Below are 19,337 nucleotides of genomic sequence, written 5' to 3'. Positions count from 1 at the left end.
ACATATTTAATGTATACAAGTTGATAAGTTTGGAGATACGTATGCACCCATAAAAGCCTCACCACAATCTACATCATAGACATACCCATCACCTCCAAAAGCTTCCTCCTGCCCTCTTTTGTGTGTGTGTGTCGTAAGAATGCTTAACATAAGATTTACCCTCTTAGCAATTTTTAAAGAATATAATGCAGTATCATCACCTATCGGCTCTACGTCGTATGGCAGAAAACTAGGATGTGCATAACGGAAACTTTGTACACTTTGACTAATTCTTCCTCATGTCCTTCTCTCTCCAGCCCCTGGAAATCATCCTACTCTCTGGTCCTCTGCATTTGACTATTTTAGATCCCTCATACAAATGGTGTCATGTAGTATTTGTCCTTCTGTGTCTGGTTCATTTCCCTTAGCACAATGTCCTGGTTCATCTATGTTGGCACAGACCGCATGCTTTCCTTCTTTTTTAAAGCTGAATAACATGCCATGGAATGTATATCCCAGATTCTCTTTATCCATTTGACCACTGATGGACATTTAGTTTGCCTGCATGTGTTGGCTGTTTTGAACACCACTGCAATGAACATGAAAGTGCGTATTTCTATGGGAAAATTCACTATTGCAGTTTTCTGTTTTCCAAAATGAACTTGACACAACTGTTGTTAGGGGCTCAGCTGTGTTTCTTCAAAATTCATATGTTGAAGTCCCAACCCCCAGTACCTCAGAATGTGACTTCATTTGGAGGTAGGGTCCTTAAAGAGGTAATTAAGGTAAAATGAGGCCATATGAGCTGGCTCTCATCCAAAATGACTGGTTTCTGTCTCAGAAGAGGAAGTTAGGACACAGACTCGTATACTGGGAAGACATGTGAAGACACAGAAAGAGGACAGCTGTCTTCAAGGTGAGCAGAAAGGCCTCAGAGGAACACTTTGATCTCAGACTTCAAGCTTCGAGAACTGTGAGAAAACAGGTTTCTGATGTTTATGTCTGTGGTTCTTTGTTATGACAGCCCTAAGAAATTAATATGACCACTCTGAAAACTCTAAAATTTTAAAACTTATTTCTAAAATTCATCATGGATAATTGTATAGTAATAACCTGTTTAGAATATGCCTGATGTAACATATGTGCAAGTTGTGTATGTGAATCATCTCCTAAAATTCTCATAGTAACAGTGCAAGGTAGGTATTATTATTATTCACTTCTTTAAGTTTCAGGCAAGTTAGGAAATGGCCACAGATCATGGAGTTATTTTACAGAATTTGATCCCATTAAGCTTGTGCTTCAATTAACCATCTTTATATCAGACCTGACTATTTCTGTAAATTTCCAGGGAACTGGGAGAAACTGATGACATTGATTGATGTTAATAGTCATTTTTCTTTTTAAACAGGACTACTAAAAGACTAACAGACATCGAAAACAAATTTATGGTTATCACACGGGAAGGGGGAAGGGAAAATTATAAGTTCAGGATTAACAAATGCACACTACTTTATATAAACTGGATAAACAACAAGGTCCTATTGTATAGCCCAGGGAACTATATTCAGTATCTTGTAATAACCCATAATGGAAAAGAATCTGAAAAAGAATATATATATGTATAACTGAATCACTTTGCTGTATACCAAAAATTAACACAATATTGTAAATCCACTGTATTTTAATAAAAAATAATAACAAGACTAAGGATGAGCATATCCTTCCAGATCAATAAATACTACTATAATGTTACATTAAATTAAACAGTTTAATAAAATGTTTTAGATGTGGACAAATAAGTGAATGTAACAGAGTTTGACCTAGTTAGAATTGATTCCTGTATAAACAGAAATTTAAAACCTGAAATGCTTTCAAAATATGTGGAGGAAGACTAAGTGATCAAATAATTTGGGGGAACTCTTTTGTGTCTAAGAAAAAAACCAAAAAAAAACATTAGACAGATATCAAAAATAAACTTAATTACATCCAGTTAGAACTAAATTCCAAGTACAGTCATCCCTCATCCAAACGAGTATGTCTCGGGCATACTTAAAAGCTACAAAGTTCTTGATGCTGTCCCCCTTTTTTTTATTGTCATAATTTTCCTCTCACCCCCTGGTCACTCTACTGATAACATTTTCTTTTCTCTTAATTTTGCTTGTAGCATGTGGAACTGAGGAGAGAAGCCAGCACTCCAATTGTGATTTTGGCAGTTCTGGATGGAGCAGAATATTACTGCTCTTGTTCTAAACAGATTATTTCTTATATTGAATTTAGGATAACATGAGATTTTTGTTGACAACCACATTGCACAAATTAATTGTACTGAGCAACCCATAACTTGAAGGGTGCTTTACGTAAGTTACTTGCAAACATATTTCCACCATTCATGCTTTACTAAGTCAGTGAGCTCATTAAAGGAGGAAAAAAGACTGTCTCACAGGAATTTAACCTATTGAAATGATGTTACCAGTTAGAGTCAGCTCTTCTTTTCCTAAGTAATCTAAGAAATTCTTTTTCTATAATATACTTTTGTCTTACATTAATTTGAAGCTAAGTCTGGAAGTTTATAAAATTCACTTGCTTATATATTTAAAAAAAATAAGATAGCATCTCTTCCTTTTAATCCTTAGTATTTTACCCATTATTCATTATTCTTTAAAGATTCTTAGTCTTATCTTGATAAAACTATTTTCATCTGTCTCTATTAATAATATCTGAGGTAGATAAAAGAGATATATTTTTATTTTTTTAATTTCTACTCTCTAATAATGAGTTTTTCTGTGCAATGTTCATAATTCACATCACTTTATGCATTGGTCATGATGTATGACTAAAATGATGCCAGAACTATAATCGACTTCACTGAGAAGTTTATAAAAGATATAAAATTGTGATCACAAAATAAAACAATTTATGGGATTTTACAGGTGCAGATGGATGGAACATATCAGAATTACTCTTGTACACATAAGCTCCCTAGGGTTTTCATTTTTTTACACTTTAAAACACACACACACACACATAAAGTTTTAGAGAATTCCTAGAAGGTTTTTGAGGACAAAGGAAATTCAATAGAGATCAATAGATACAAGTTATATCTGTAAGTAATTGGGCACCTACTGTCAGAAAAGAATAGATGTATTTCCTAAGTCACATTGTTTGAATTGCCCATAAAGACAAAAAAGTTTAGAATGGAGGCTGTGATAGGAATTGCCCTACTTTCTGAGAGCAGCTGGTCGTTTGTTCTGACACGTAATATGGGCAGTCAGTTCACGAGGTGCTTGTGGGAGAGGAGAAGGCACTCAAAACGCTTCTACAGACACAGAAGCAACGCATCACGATGAATTCTGAAACCTTGGTAGAGCAGTTTTCTCAGGAAAAAAAGAAAAAAAACAGGATAAATGATTCTACTCATATGATGTAAGTCAATATTTTAGAAGATATTCCAGTTAAATAACCGTTATATCAAATAGCCAATATTGCATTAGTCATTTAAATTTTCCCTAATATTCTCTAAGGATTAGAATATTTTCTCAAAACTCATGCAGACTATAATCCTTACCTGAACACTTTACGTATAAAGTATTCAATTATTTAAGAATGGAGGTGACATTAAAGTCATCTAGACAAATAGTTTAAAGAATTTTAAAATATCTGACACATAAATACACATGTGTGTAGACATACATGTGTGGCTATTTATTTGCAAATGCATACACTTCTGTGTATGTGTATAAATATACATACATGTGATTAGGTTGCTATGTTTTTAACTGGAAATTAAAAAGACAAATCAGAAACACAGAATAAAATTCTATCTACTGTTATGCTATCTTCATAAAAAGAAAAATATTTTAACACCACAGTTAAGAGTAACAGAGTCTAATAAAAAAGGAAGGTTATGCCAAACTGAATAAAAATTTGAAATGACAGTATTTTGAAATGATAGTCTATATACTTTTTCCTAATTTTGCTGAATACAGTTAATTGGTAATCATTCATTTGGTTCAAGTCAACATTTTACTTGTTATTTATTACAGTGTAAAATTATTAATACATTTGCTTAATGGCACATAGTTGGATAGAGGCAGACACTACTAATATACTCTCTTCAGTGTATTAAATTACTGGAAAATCTATACCTTGGAGTCTCCATTTTTATTGAAATACACATATTGTTCTTTATTTAGCATACAGATTGTGTTCCCGACATTAATTATATCAAACTGAAAAAAAAAACAGGTATAATATATAGGAGTTAGGGTCCTGGATTACTTTAATGCAGGGGTTGGCAAACATTTCTCTAAAAGGCCAGAGGGTAAATACTTCAGGATTTATGATTCATGTTATCTTTAACACAACTGCTTAACTCTGCTGGCATAGGGTGAAAGGAGCCATAGATAACATATGAACCAATTAGCATGGCTGTATTCCAATAAAACTTTATTGACAGTAAAATTTGAATTTCATAGTTTTAATATGTTGTAAAATATTATTCTTCTTTTGATTTTTTTCAACCATTTGAAAATGTAAAACTAATTTTTAGATTCCAGGCTGTACAGAAATATAAAGCAGGCTAGATTTTCCCAAAGGTCATAGTTTCCTGACCCCATAATATGTTAATACGAATGCAAATATATGACTTCACTAGAATGACTTCTGCAATAATTTAATTTATTTGCTTATAGTTTACTTATATCCTACCTAGTCCACTTATAGCATATGGATATAGTGTACTCTAAAAGAGAATTTCCATTTTCAGGCACAAGACCTTCCTACAAGACTGGCCTCATGTAATTCCAGTTATTATTCACAGGCATCTGAGAGTCTGCCAGTCCCCATTTGAGCTGACTCTGCCCCATGTGGGATTCATGGATTGCTCCTTCTGACACCCTGTATAGGTACAATTTAGCTGCTCAGAAATTACATAGATAATGGGGGCACAGAACTGGCAACAACTGAATTCTGGAGGTGAAAAAGAGAACACAAAATACCACTTTCAATAATGCTCAAGAGATTTTAACATGTAAGACGTTAATTGTCAGAGGTGGGGAGGGGAATGCAATGGGTCATTTGTGTACAGTTTTCCCAAGGTTTGATGTTAGGGTAACCATTTTTTTTTTAATTGGGTTGTAGAATTTGTGGAGGCTAGTCGATGTTACTGGATAATTAGGTAGGCTCATATTATTTGGCCTATTTTATGACAGTTTTGCAGAATTTGTTGGACATTCTGAAGCAAGGAGATCATTAGAAAATAAATTATCTAAAAGCTAATCTATAGATTCAGACGGGAAAAAAATGTTACTACAAATGTGTAGCTCTGAGGGGCTATCCTTTTTCTTCAAAGAATTTCTCATCATGTTTTTCTTTTAGGAAACTATAAAGTTAGGCAGAATAATAGAGATCTTATTTAATCTGTTTATGACTGGTTTAATGACGTTGAATGACACTACTGATTTCTTAGAATAGGAAATAGAAATGAGATTCCTAGTCCTCCAAAATACAACAATCTTAGATAAGATATTTGTTCAAAGAGAGGCATTTGTGTTACCTTGGGGAAAGAAACTGTGATGACATACTAAAGCTATGCATATCATTTTGGCTGCTAACTTCCATTCAATATATTCATTTTGAGATCCATTCAAGTTACAGCATGTATCAGTGGTCCTTTCCTTACTAAGTAGTGTCCCATTACACAGACATATGACAGACAGCTTGCTCATCCATTCATCTTTTCATGGACATTTCAGTTGTTTACAGCGTGGGGCTATCACAAATAAAACTGTCATGAACATCGGTGTGCAAGTCCTTATGTGGATATATGCCTTCATCTATCTTGGTAAATAACCAGGAGTGGAATGACTGTATTTTCCAAAGTGGTTGTGCTATTTTATACTCCCACCAGCAAGGTATAAGATTTCTGATTTCTCCACATCCTTGACAATACCAGGCGTTGTCAGTCTTTTTAATTTTAGGCATTCTAAAAGATGTGAGCGGTATGTCATCTTGATTTTAACCTGCATTTCCCTAAAGACTAACGATATTAAGAGTCCTGTTATGTCCTTGCTGCTCTCATCTCGTCTTGGTGAAATAACTGTTGAATTTCTTCCTGTTACTTAAAGTGGTGGGGGGAGCACATTTCAGTCCTTAAAAAGAGGCATAACATTTTAAACATACGTACCTTCTGATTAGAGTATACTTCTTTGAGAAGGTTATGTCCAGAAATAAACTGAAATATATCTATTTCACATATTTTCACCCATTTCCTTTTAATGTCCCATGATACAAATATTAGTGAATAAGTTAAAACAAGTAGGAGTAAGATAAAAATGATAATACAGATCAAGAGAGGGAATGCTAGCCAGACAAACCTCTAACAGAGACAAGGCTTGTGATTCTCGTTAAAAGGGTATTCACCTGTATCCATGCACTCTTAAGAAACCATGGTGTGTATGTCGATGTGCACGTGACAGAATGGAGAGGGAGGCAGAGAGAGAAAGGGTCCACTTCTGAAGGCTCTCTATGTGCTCCAATTTTAAATGATGCTTCAGCAATAAAATTAGCCCAATAAAAGGTCTCACTGAATCGAAGGTAATTTTGAAAATTCGTCTGATGGTAACAGCAATTAAAACTGCCTGCAGAGTTAGAGGTGGCAGTGGTCATTTTAGACTATAGGCGTGCATCGGAAATACTATGGGTTTGATTCCCGACCACTGCAAAAAAAGCAAATATCACAATAAAGGGAGTCACACAAATGTGGGGGTTTCCCAGGACATATAAACGTTATGTCTAAACTACACTGTAGTCTTTAAAGTGTGCAACAGCATTATGTCTTTAAAATAAACAACAACTATGTATTAACATACCTTAATTAAAAAATAATGTTGGAAAAACGGCACCAATAGACTTGCTTGACACAAGGTTGCCACAAAGCTTCAATTTGTTAAAAAAAAATATAAATGCAGTATCTGCGAAGTGCAATGAAATGAGGTGAGCCTGTGATAGACAGGGGCCCCTCCTCACTCTCCAGATTAGACCCATCCATGACTCTTCCTGTCTCTCTGAACTTTACAGCACACTCCTTCTGCCCCAAGGGTGGAGTCTCAGGCCTTCACAGCCCTTCACGGAAGTTATCACCACGTGGCCACCACCATAAAATAACACGTACAGGCGTCTCGTATGTGGAAGATTTGCCTTCTGTTTATTTGCAGGGAATTGTGGTTTTTAGAGCCCTGAGGGCAGCATGTCATCATCCTGCCTGTGTGGTTTAGCATTAGGATGAAGGGAGAGAGAAGAAGGCTTTCCTTCTCTTTAAAGTAGTTTGACAGAAAATTACAATGCTGTGAAAAAGGTTTTTTTTTTAAATCATGAACAAAAATGGCATTAGAGAGAATTCTTTGGAGCCAAATAAACGATTTACACTGTCTAGTATGGGGGCCTTAAATTCAAGAGAGTTTGTGTTGGTGTCATTCAGCCATGCAGTTTGAAAGTTCTTTTAGACATTTTTATGGCTTAGAATGTACTTTGAAGTTTTTTTTTTCTTTTCTCCGCTTAATTTGTTGGAGTCATGCCAACTTGTTTCTAGGCTAGGCTGCCACTTTGGCATGTAAGTGACATCTTCTGAACATGGCTGGAGAACCAGACATCAATAACCCTCAGGACGCAGACGGGTTCATGATTTCAGTTCTCTAGCTGCAGGGACTAGTGGGCTAGAGGAATGAGACAAAGAAAAGAGTGCTTGAAAAACCTGTACAGTCTTTGATCTTTAAACCAAGATTTCAACATCTTCAGAAACTGCTTAAATAACAGGATTTACTTCTGTAAGTTGTCTTTGAAACTGCTAAAACATTTTTTTCCTTATACTGCTTTTGTTGAGATAGTAAGATACCTCTCACCTTTAGTATGTAATCATCATTCAAAGATTGTTATCGGTGAATTTTGATATAAAGCATTTATTTTTGAGCCTGGTTTGTTCACTACTTATCTCAGCCTGTTCAGTTTTGTTACTATAACAAAAATGCCATGGACTGGGTGACTGAAACAGCAGACAGTTACTTCTTATATTTCTGGAGGCTGGAGAATCCAAGATTAAGGCACTGGCAGATTCTGCGTCTGGTCAGAGCTGCTTCTGGACTGCACACTGCCATCTTCTTGTGTCCTTACATGGCTGAAGGGCTGAGGACCTCTCTGGAGTCTCTTTACAAGGTCACTAATTCCAGCCATGGTGGTTCCACTCTTATGAACTAATTATGTCCCAAAGCAAGAACCTCCAAATACCATTACCCTGGGGACTAGTTTTCAAAATGTGAATTTTGGGGGAGCATATTCAATCTATTGCACTACCTAAATAGAATGATGGGTGTTTTTGTTTTTGTTGTTGCTTAAATAAAGGACAAGGAGATAGGTAGGTAGGTAGGTAGGTAGGTAGGTAGGTAGATAGGTAGATAGATAGATAGATAGATAGATAGATAGATAGATAGATTGATCGATTTTGTTTTTTTTACAGTAAGTCCTGTGATTAAGATTAAAGGAGACACAGGCAACCCAGTGTGGAAACGTCAGCACTTCAGATCAGGGTCCCCTCTTGTTCTGCATGTATTCTGTCTGCAGAGGGGAGAGAAGCCTCCATCTAGACAGGTCCAATAGAACCGGCTGCCTGTCTGAGAACAGTGCTTCCATTTGGGAATTCCTTCCCAGCGTTTCTCAGAACATGTATTTCTGAATCCCAAATTCTGAGGAAAATCAGTCCAGAAATTATAAAAAGAGACAAAAGTTTCACAGTTTCCCTATTATAAGAACACAGAATCATTACTGCTTTGAAGGAATCCCCTGCTGATGTCAAGGCAAAAGGAAGAGCTACTTACAAAGTCAAAGGTTAAGGCTGATATTTCCCAGAACAAGGACAGAGTACATGAGAGAAGTGGGCATAACTTAGTCCAGGGGTCAGCAAACTTTTTCTGTAAAGGGCCAGACAGTAAATATTTTAGGCTATGGTCCTTGCTGCAACCACTCAGCTTTGCCCTTGCATCACAGACAATACGTAAGTGAATGGGCATGGCTTTGTTTTAAGAAAAGTTTATAAACATGGAAATTTGAGTTTTATATAGGTTTTAAGCATCATGAAATATTACTCTTGAATTTTCTCAGCCATTTAAAAATGTGCAAATAGTCTTAGCATGTAGGACATACAAAAATAAGGGGGCTGTGGTTAGCCAATACCTGATCTGCTCACTCTTTCGGCTGTCATAGGAGATGTGAGCTGGCTATGATTGATGCAAACAGTGAGTCATTTTTTACAAATAAAATACATATAAACATAATACATGCATAGCATTCTTTAAAGAAATTCTATAAATGGTATTTCAAGAAGCTACAAGTTTTGGAAGCAAAATATGTCCGTAAATTGGCAGTTTTGACATGATTCTGTGAGATGCTCTTAACCATGCCAGGAAATCTGAATGTTAGGTTGTTCCTAATCAATGTTACCCAACTACCCAAACATGCTCTGTAACCTTTTTTCAGACAGTGAGTCTTCAAATTTTCTGTCAATAGCGTTCTTTGAAAACACATCAACAAAAGAAATACAAAGAGAAGATGATAGGAATTTCTTTATGAAATACTTCAAAGTGAAATCAGAAACTGATCAAAATTTATATTAGCAAAAGCAGTGCTTATTTTGGTGGTTCTGAATGAAGAAAAATGCACAACATAAAGTTGTGAGTTAAATTGTATTTGGGGACCTTACTGAGGACTACAGCCCAGGAGGCAGCCTTTCAAATAGCTCTGAGGAACTGCTCCAAAGAGATAAGGGAGGAGCCAGGAGATATAAGGGTTCTTTTTTTTTTTTTTTTTTTTTTTTTTTTTTTTGCTGAGAATAAAATCATCAAAAGAGTATTGTTAATCACCAAAATCAGACATCTCAAATTCATGATTTTTGTGCTTTTCTAAGTATGGGAAGATGCAAGAATCTGGGCTCACTGAAATTATCCCTTAGACATGCACCTCGGGCAGCAGTTTCCAGAGCAGGGGATGCTTCCTATTCTCCATCCTGAGTTCTCCTCAGGGCACACCACCACGGGCAGCTGCAGTGCCTGATGGCTTGACGGTGGGCAACATTCCTTGTTTACTGAAATGACAGGCAGCATTCCCTTTCCACAGTGGCAAAACCAAAAGCAGAACAAGCAGATAATATTTTCATTGTTAAAAAGAAAATGAGGACCACGGGTATAGGGGGATCCAATTTAAAATTTCACCTTAGGAATACATTTTAAATACTTGTGCTATCCTTTAATTTGTAATGATTCCATTGATTACTTTAATACTTTCTTTTTTTTAGTGTCTTCTGTTTTAAATAGAGATTGATTTTACATGTTATTGGAATATGTGACCCTGTTCTAAAATAGCTTCATAATAATAATAAACTATGCATTATATTTATGCATGCATATAACAGAATATATTATAATAGAATAGTATATAATAGAATGCCATTGAAAAGTAACCCTCTCACAGACAATTCAGTTTGTTACGATGATCCCTCATTATTATTCAAAATGCATAAATGAAGTATTAGGGAAAATGCAGAATTAAGTATGATTTAGAGAATTTCAAAAAATTTCTGGAAACTATGATGTCATTCCCAAATCCTGAAGAGTTTTACGTGGATTGGAAATTGGGAAATAATTTCCTGGGAACAAAGGATGAAGGGTCACACCTAAGAAAGAAGACTGAATAGGAACCAAAGCTGAAAGGCCGAAAGTCCTATCAAAAACAAACAAACAAAAATGCTCCTGACGAAGATAAACACATAGGAAGCCTCTGTTTAAGGGTATGCATTAGGGAACAGAGGCCAAAATCAGTCTGAGCTCAACTCCAGTTAAACAAAGGGCTGGAGAGTTTTAAAAGGCTGGGATTGAGGGATTTTAGGCCACCTGTGTCTGCTAACTGACCTCACCCAAAGGAAAAGTAAATTCTCTTATCCTGAAGACAGGACATGGTTATACCTTTGGAGAAAGGTACCCACCAAAGTTAGGCTCCCGCCCTTACACTAAAATGTAGAGATAGCGGTGTGATCTCTCTTGATTACATTTCAAAGAGATGGCCCCAGGTCCCTGAGAAGGAAAGTCTTGAATTGTAAAAATGGCAAGTGGCTTTAAACAGGATTTGTACATCAAAGGGACAGAGAAAAAATGTGCAGTCGCACATTTTCTAAAGTGAATGCTCTAAGCAAAAGGAAGTCAGGGGCCTACAGGTGGAAAAAAAAAAAGAAAGAAAGAGAAAAGAAAAAAAGCCTTCTTAGTCATTCCATGGACAATCAGTATGCTAGGCACTTTACATAGCTTGCCTCTGTCAGGAAGAAAAATTTGCCACCCAAAATATGCCTCTTTGGCATAAGAATTATTTGGGGGCTAATTGCTTTTAAGAAACACAAGACTTAGGAAGAAATTTGATCTTATTCCTAACTGTGTTGCAGAATTTAGATCAGAGGACCTATTCCAGGAAGAAATCATCACCAGAGATATCTGTAGTATAATATGAACCAGGTGTGCTGTACAGGGAGGAACCTAGCAATGTCTGTCAAAATCCCTCTCTGTGTCTCATTGTTTCTACATGGCCCAGCAAACATTTGTTTACAAACATTTGCCCTTTTCCCATCTTCCTGTGAATTGCCCTCTTTTCTTTTTAACATAACAAATTATGACTAAATATTTGAAAAATTTGTCTCTATCACTGAACTAGATGACTGATGGATACATTATCTTCTGATGGGGCATCTCTGTATGTAAAATATATGTGTATTTGTATTTATTTGTCAGCATATAGCTTAATAGCACAAAAGCTTTTTTCAGCAAAATATGCCTTTTGTTCTTTAGCATTAGACTCATTATATCAATCTCAATTGAATGCTTTAATTTTTCTCTATGCTCTCAAAAAAAGAATAATAAAGGAGGCAATCAACGCCATTTCTTTCGTAAGGAAAACCTAACCTACCATTGGAGTCTTAAAACAGTACAATGGACTTACAGCGATACATTTTGATAAGAAGCCATTCATTCTTTTTGAAATGTAAATAATAAGCAAAAGAGGTATATAAAAAGCAATTGATTCAATAATTTGATTAAGCTTAGATCCTTTCTGGATATGAGTACAAAAAGGCGTTTGTAAGGAAATTATGTAAAGCATCCATATAAATAAAACAACAACTCATGAATCACTGGATGCCTAATAGTTATAGTTTATTTCAACTAGTTTTCAGTGATATTAATATTTTTATTTTATTGAGTTTTCAGTGAATTAAATATTTTTGGTCAATTGGTACACACTACATTTGGTACTGGATTTACAGGGAGCCATAAAATAAACTGGGAAAATGTTCTGAATAAGATGCTCACTTGTGTTTCATTCCATTCAATTCATATTTACAAATGTCAGACCTTGTGCTGGGTTATGGTAATGGCCACCATCACTGTTCTAAAGTAATTCTCAACTTGTGTGGATACTTTGTGTGGGTATACATATAATAGATATATAATCACATATTAGAATACATAATTAAATATTATATAGAAAGCAATCATATCTACATATGTAATTTCAAGTCATGTGTTCACAGAATACTTATCCTTTGCCAACTAATATTCTAAGTGCTGGAGAAACGATTCTATACAAGACATAAAAAATTCCTCTCATGGAGCTAACATAGCGAAGAAAACCAAAAATAAATACACAGAAATGTATATGTCAAGTTGTGTCAGACTTGGATATTTAGTGAGGTCTTATAGATGTTGACCGAGTTGAGTCCTGAGAGGATTTTCCAACACAATAACAGAAGAAAGACTATTGCAGAGAATATTCTTACCTTTCCTTTGTGCTCACAAATATTTCTCCTAACCATATTAGCTTAAAATTTTACAATGACCTTTAACAGTAAATTATCATTCTTAACAACTGTATCTTATAAACATGATTATATCTTTTCCAAAATTGAAAAAATAATATTAAAGCATAAACAAATTATGCCCTCTGTTTCAAAGCTCTTCAATGGTTACAAACTCATTCCTCTCCTTTGAATTCACAGGAAAATGTTACAGACACACGGGCTTTATTACTTTGTTGATATAATTAACATACAAGACATAATTAACAAACAAGAGTAGAATCTGAGGGCACTTCTCATTTCAACTGCATTCTAACTTGACACATATTTAACTGGTGCATCACCAAAAGACTCAGTCTTTGGTCTTCTGTGTTTCATGGTTCAGAAGTGGGCACAGTCTTCTAAACAAGTCAGGATGATAATCAGAGTTATATTCAATAAAAAAGTACCCACAATAATGAAATATGTACAAAGTATAAAGAAGAGAGAGACTTATTTATAGGCAATTTCTAAACAGTATCATATTTAAATGTTTTTTTTTCATAAACCTGTTTTCAAGCACACAGAGAAACTTGCAAGCCAAAGAAAAGGGGAAAGAGGTATTCAAGACAGCAAATCATATCTACAAGATCTCATGGGTATGAAATAAGTAGTGCTCATATGCATTAGTATCTGGTGCAGCAAATTGAATTAAAAGAAATCGTGACCTTAATTCACATTTGACTTGTAAAAGAAATTGAGCATTCACCTCTATGGTTGCCAATGACTATGTATGTAAACTTGCACAAGTTCCTTAGTTTCACCAAATCTCAATTATGTACTAGTGAACGGAGATGATACGGTGGAATCCTTGTTAAGATTTAAAGGGATACATCACGTAGGCTTTATGTACAAGACCTGATACTTAGTGCAGCACTCTTCACCACTGGCAACAAAGTTATGAAAGCAACTACTGTCATGATTTATAGGTAACAATACAAATAAAACGAACTAGCTAGCTCATTAACAAAATAGTCTCCTTAATATGATTTTTAGATATGTACTGACATTTGCAATATTGACTAAAGGCATATAGGATGGTAAAACACCTGTTTTCAAGTGTCGTTTTGGCTATCCTGCTATAGGAAGTTTTCATGGATTTAACCATTTAACAATGTTCAGTCCTCTGGACTTTCTGTCTGTTTGTCCTCCATTCTCTCCCACACCCCTCCTCCACCTTGATTCCTTGAATTTCTACTCTAGGGATAGCAAAGATTTCCTACTTACAATGCAGAATAATTTATTTTTCTCAAGCTCATACTTGCAATTGAAGCTCCAGGCCCACTTTTCAGATCCAAATACACAGAGGACTCAGCTGAATAAAACAAGAGCAACCCTACTGCTCTTAAGTCACTAATATTGCTTTTATTTAATAAAAGTTGTCATTCATAGAAGGCAATTATATTTTCTAAATTCTGTTTCAATTAACAGCATCCAAGATATGGGGAAAAAATGAAAGCAGCATGTTTCTAAGCTCCTGGTCACGGGAGGCCCCATAAAGCAGGGTCAGGGTCCAGGCTTTCCAGAGGCAAGGCTGGGCCAAGTCTTTGGATTTCCCCAAGACCAGAGCACCACATTAAATGTGCTGAAAATAATTATTTAGAATATACTGAACAATAAAGCTGTGGATTGCCATAGACATTTTTCAGCTACTTTATAAAATATTAGGTTTGTATGTGCAAATCTTGTGTATACTGGGTTCTATGATATTTGTAAAAAGTGCATACTGATGTGCTTTGTTAAATCACACTGGTGATCATTAATATGGGCTCTGATGAGGAAAATTTATTTTCCATATGCTCAGGATATAATTTCATAAATTTCCAATAAGAATGATTTAATAAATAAATTAGCATCCATAAGTAAATAATTAAGTCCTAATTTGTAGATTATTGCCCTCAAAATAGTTCACAAGTAAAACTATTTCTATATATAAAATATTTAATCTAGTAAGAAAACTCTATAATATGCTTAGTCAAAACATAACCACCTTTTCCAGGGAGCCAATTCAACACTTCCACTGGATCAACAAATATTAATTAAAAATCTGCTCTAGAAAGTGACACAACATTGTAAACTGAACATACTTCAAAGTAAAAAAAAAAATTTATTCTAGTCTAGACCGAATTCTAGGTGCTCTAACTTAGTGACTGAGAGTTCAAAGACTCTGAAGCCAGACTTACTGGGTTCAAATTCTTTCTCAACAGCTTACTAGATTTTATGATCTTGAGGAATTTACTTACTCTTCCTGTACAGTTTCTCAAACTCAGAATAGTGATGGCAATAATAATACATGCTCATATTGCTGTTATGAGAATTAAGTCAATGCATATTAATGTTTATATATATAAATAGTATCACTTCAAATATATATTTATATATACAAATATATATATTTTTGCTACCCCTAGAGTAGAAATTCAAGGAATCAAGATGGATGAGCGATGTGGGAGAACCATACTGGGGAGAATATTCTATTAGTTAGCTAGCTAGTTAGTTTTATTTGTATTGTAGTTTTATTTGTATTGAATATTTATATATTCAAATATATATATATATCTGAAGTGATATGATAATTCTTAAAAAGAAGAAGAAGAGAAGGTCATATAAGGTCCTGTGAGTCCTTTCCCCAGTTTCTTCCAATGGTTATCTCTTACATAATTGTGGTACACTCTCAAAACCAGGGATTTAACATCACAACAATGTGTATGCATGTGCAGTTACATATATTTTAATTATGTCTGTAGATTATTGGTATCACCACCACAATCAAGATACAGAAATATTCCATCATCACAGAGGACTCTGTCCGACTAGGTGTACCTCCATGCCTGCCCCAGCAGCACTGTCTTGGCTGTGTCCCTCTACTTTTGATCTGTTTTATTTTAATTTTCACTAAGTTCAGTGCATTTTTTGAGTCTTCCTCTGGGACCCATAGATTATTTAAAAGTAGGTGGTTTAGTTTCAAGTGTTTGAAAACTTTCCTGTTATCTTTTATTTATTGATTTTTGGATAGATCTCATTGTGCTCAGATCTCAAATACCCTTTGTATAATTCAATTATTTTAAATTTGTTCAGGTTTTTATGGTGGGGTGGAATCTGTCCTGGTATGCATCTGGAGGTGCTGAAAAATGTGTATTCTGCTATTGTATAATGTCAGAATATCACCCTCAATAAATAAGAAAAATAAACTTAAATAAAGATCTCTTTTACTTCACCTCTGCAGCTCCTTCTCCCAAGCAGAAAGTAATACAGTTCACGACATCATATGACAAAAGTAAAACAAAACAAACTAAAATTGCAAAGGGGGAAGGAGGTGGGAAGGGACAGACTGGGAGTTCAAAATTTATAGATACTGACAGGCATATGTAGAATAGATAAACAAGATTATACTGTATGGCACAGGGAAATATATACAAGATCTTGTAGTAGCTCACAGAGAAAAAAAATGTGACAATGAATATATGTATGTTCATATATAACTGAAAAATTGTGCTTTACACTGGAATTTGACACACTGTAAAATGACTATAACTCAATTAAAAAATCTTTAAAAAAAAAAAAAGGATAACACGTATTTAAAAAAAAAATCTAACTTTTCCCAATCTGCTAATCTTTTACTTCTTCTGTTTTCCCAGTCCTATTCCTTATTTTTTAATCATAAAAAATTCAAAGCCACAATCAACCGATTAGAAATGTACCAGGCTTACGTCTGTAGAATATAATCTCTTTTCCTACTTTCCCTTCTCCTCTCACGAGTTTTGTTTGCTTTCAATTGTTATCCACCAACAATTGAGCACAAACAATCCTGAACTTCCCCCTTCACTCTTAGCTACTCAACTGGCAAAGCCTATGTTTACAGAGTTGCGAACCAGGAAGTGTGCTAAGTTGATGTAGCACATTTGCATACATTCCACTTGAAAAAATTAAAGCAACATAAAAGAAGACAGGTGAGGCATCCTGGGAAGTGATGTGAGAGCAATTATTCTGTTTAAAGTGTTTAGTCTATATATAGTGTGTCCTCCATCACGCACAGCATGTCTTCTCTGAATGTGATTTCTGACATCCCTTTGCTTGCTGCGCCACTTAATTACACTGAGTAATGAAGAGATTTTAAAGCCACACTGTCACAGTTAATAGGGTGAATAATTAAAGTAATAGTAGAGTTGGTTTCCCTTCTGTGTAAACCATTTGGTCCTCTAACACCGCTGTTTAGAATTTCCCATAAAGTGATTCACTGCCTCAGAATTTACCGCTATGTTGTTTCAGTAGTGTGATTCTACCAGCATTCAGCTCAAGAAGAATGTGAAGAATTAACCTCTGTGAGTTCCCTGGAAATTAAATAGATTAAGGCAAGCAGTTATGGCTTTATGCCTCTCCTGACCCTCTCTGACCCCTCTTCAACTGGGATTACAGTGAGCAATCTGTTTGTCTGAAGCCACATATAGTTGATAAATCATTAGCTGAACAATTTTGAAATACTAGCTTTTTTCCCTTTAGTTCTGTAGAGGTGAAATGGACTTATGCTAGATATAAGACATAAGCATAGTGATGTCTAATAGGAGAGAACAAAAGCACAGAAACTTAAAAGTACCTGGCACTGAGGGGTAGGAATGAGCACATTTGTTAAGATTAAGAAAGGATCGTGGGAGAGAAAAGTGGAGGAAACCAAAGGGTAGTTGAGGGTCAGATTAGGAAGAGTCTTAAACGTTGAGATAAGAATATGCAATTTATTCTGTAGTGAACTCAGGACCATAAAGGTATGCACATGAATGTAACCTTGTGTGAGTAATTTTAGAAAAAAACTAAAAAAGGTAAAAGAAGACTAATTTGTAAGGCATGTGGTTGGTGCTTTAAGATGTACAGTTACTAATTTCAGGTCTTCTAGGGACTAGAATTCCTCACACTTAACATGAAATGTTATTGTTTAGGGAGTAGCTTCACATGGTAGAAACTTCCCTGGATTAAAATCAAAAGACAGAAAGTCACATCACCTGACTGGTCTTAGTTTCCTTATCTAATAAAATATACCTGTTCTGTCTTCCTGACAGGGTAGCATTTAGGAGCAAAATGAAACATTGGCTGCTGACACCATGAAAGGAAACCAAAATAACCCGTTGATCAACAAACCAAGGTTCTGGTTTGCTACAAAATCAGAGACCACTACCTTGACAGCATCCAAGTACTTTTTTGTAAGAGGAAGGTCAGGATGGGATATTTACAAAGTTTTGAGGTCTAGGTTAAGGCAGGACTTTCAATATGGGGGCCTGACTGGGACTGGGCAATGTTTGTGTGATAGTTTAGAGTAAGTATTATATAGTGAGGCATTTTTTGAAAAAGAGTATTGTGGACTAAACAGTCATTTGAAAAAACCTGGCTGAATAATCTACTTTTCTGAGAAGGAAGCCCTCTAAACATAGTTACATCTAACTTAATTTTTTCTGAGAAAGAACTGCCTGGAATATTAAAGTCATACATACAAAGCAAATAGTTGTAAACTAAAGTCACTTTCACGTTCTTACTTTTTAATTTCTTTGAAGGCAAGCTTTATTTTCAACTTTACTAAGCTGTGTAGCTTAAGTTCTTCATGGTTACATGTAATAAGAAAAGGCTGTGCTAGTGAAATCCAAGGGATGTCTTTAGGTTTCCTTGAAGCCTTAAAGAGACGTGAATCTGACTGCAGACCACCTGAGGGACCACTGGGAACTGCTGTGATTTCTAAGTGATCCTGTACAGTTACTAAATGTATCAAACTGTATACTTGAAATGGCTGAATTTTGTTGTATTCAAATAATGCCTTAATTTTTAAAAACAAAGTACAGTTGAAAAATTGATTTTCAATACTCCTTCCCAAATTTTTATTAGCTTGCTGAACTATTTCATCCACTCCAATCCAAGACGTTCTGCTTCCACATTCAAAAGCCCTAGTGTTTTAGGAATCAGATCTTTTCAAAATGAACTTCTACATAAAAATATCCAATATGTCACATTTCCTCCATGCAAATTATTCTTTATTTCAGCAAACACTCATTCTTTCTTGATGTTCTGTCTGCTCACATTTTCCAAATGTCTGAAAAAAACACCCACATCTCTTATACATTAAACTTATACACATCCTCAGGAACCAATTTAAATATGATCCTTTCTGAAAAATCTTTACATATTCCACTATAGCATTTTTATACCATGCTTAGGGCATTTATTACTTCTACTTTGGATTGTAGGCAGTTGCTTATATGAACATTAAATCATTAAAACTAGGATCCAGATCTGTCTCATCTCTTCATGTCTTTTATTATTTAACTAGATCTTGCAGATAGGTATTTAATACACATTTTGGGAATGGATGATTAGTTGAAGGAATGAATGTCAAATGAATGTCAAAATTAAATTACCTCTATTTAAGTTTATAAAGTCAGCTCCAGAGGTTAAGGCCCAG

General features: G+C 35.1%; 1 long non-coding RNA gene across 4 annotated transcripts in view; it reads right to left on the bottom strand.

The window, feature by feature from the left end:
• Window positions 1–19,337, bottom strand: part of LOC140685782 (uncharacterized) — a 281,092-nt gene that overhangs the window by 208,512 nt on the left and 53,243 nt on the right. The window lies entirely within an intron of this gene.

Source organism: Vicugna pacos, chromosome 15 (genome assembly GCF_048564905.1).
Source record: "Vicugna pacos chromosome 15, VicPac4, whole genome shotgun sequence".
NCBI lineage: Eukaryota > Metazoa > Chordata > Mammalia > Artiodactyla > Camelidae > Vicugna > Vicugna pacos.
Note: the sequence above shows the minus strand (reverse complement) of the source record. Positions and strands in the feature narration are given on the sequence as shown.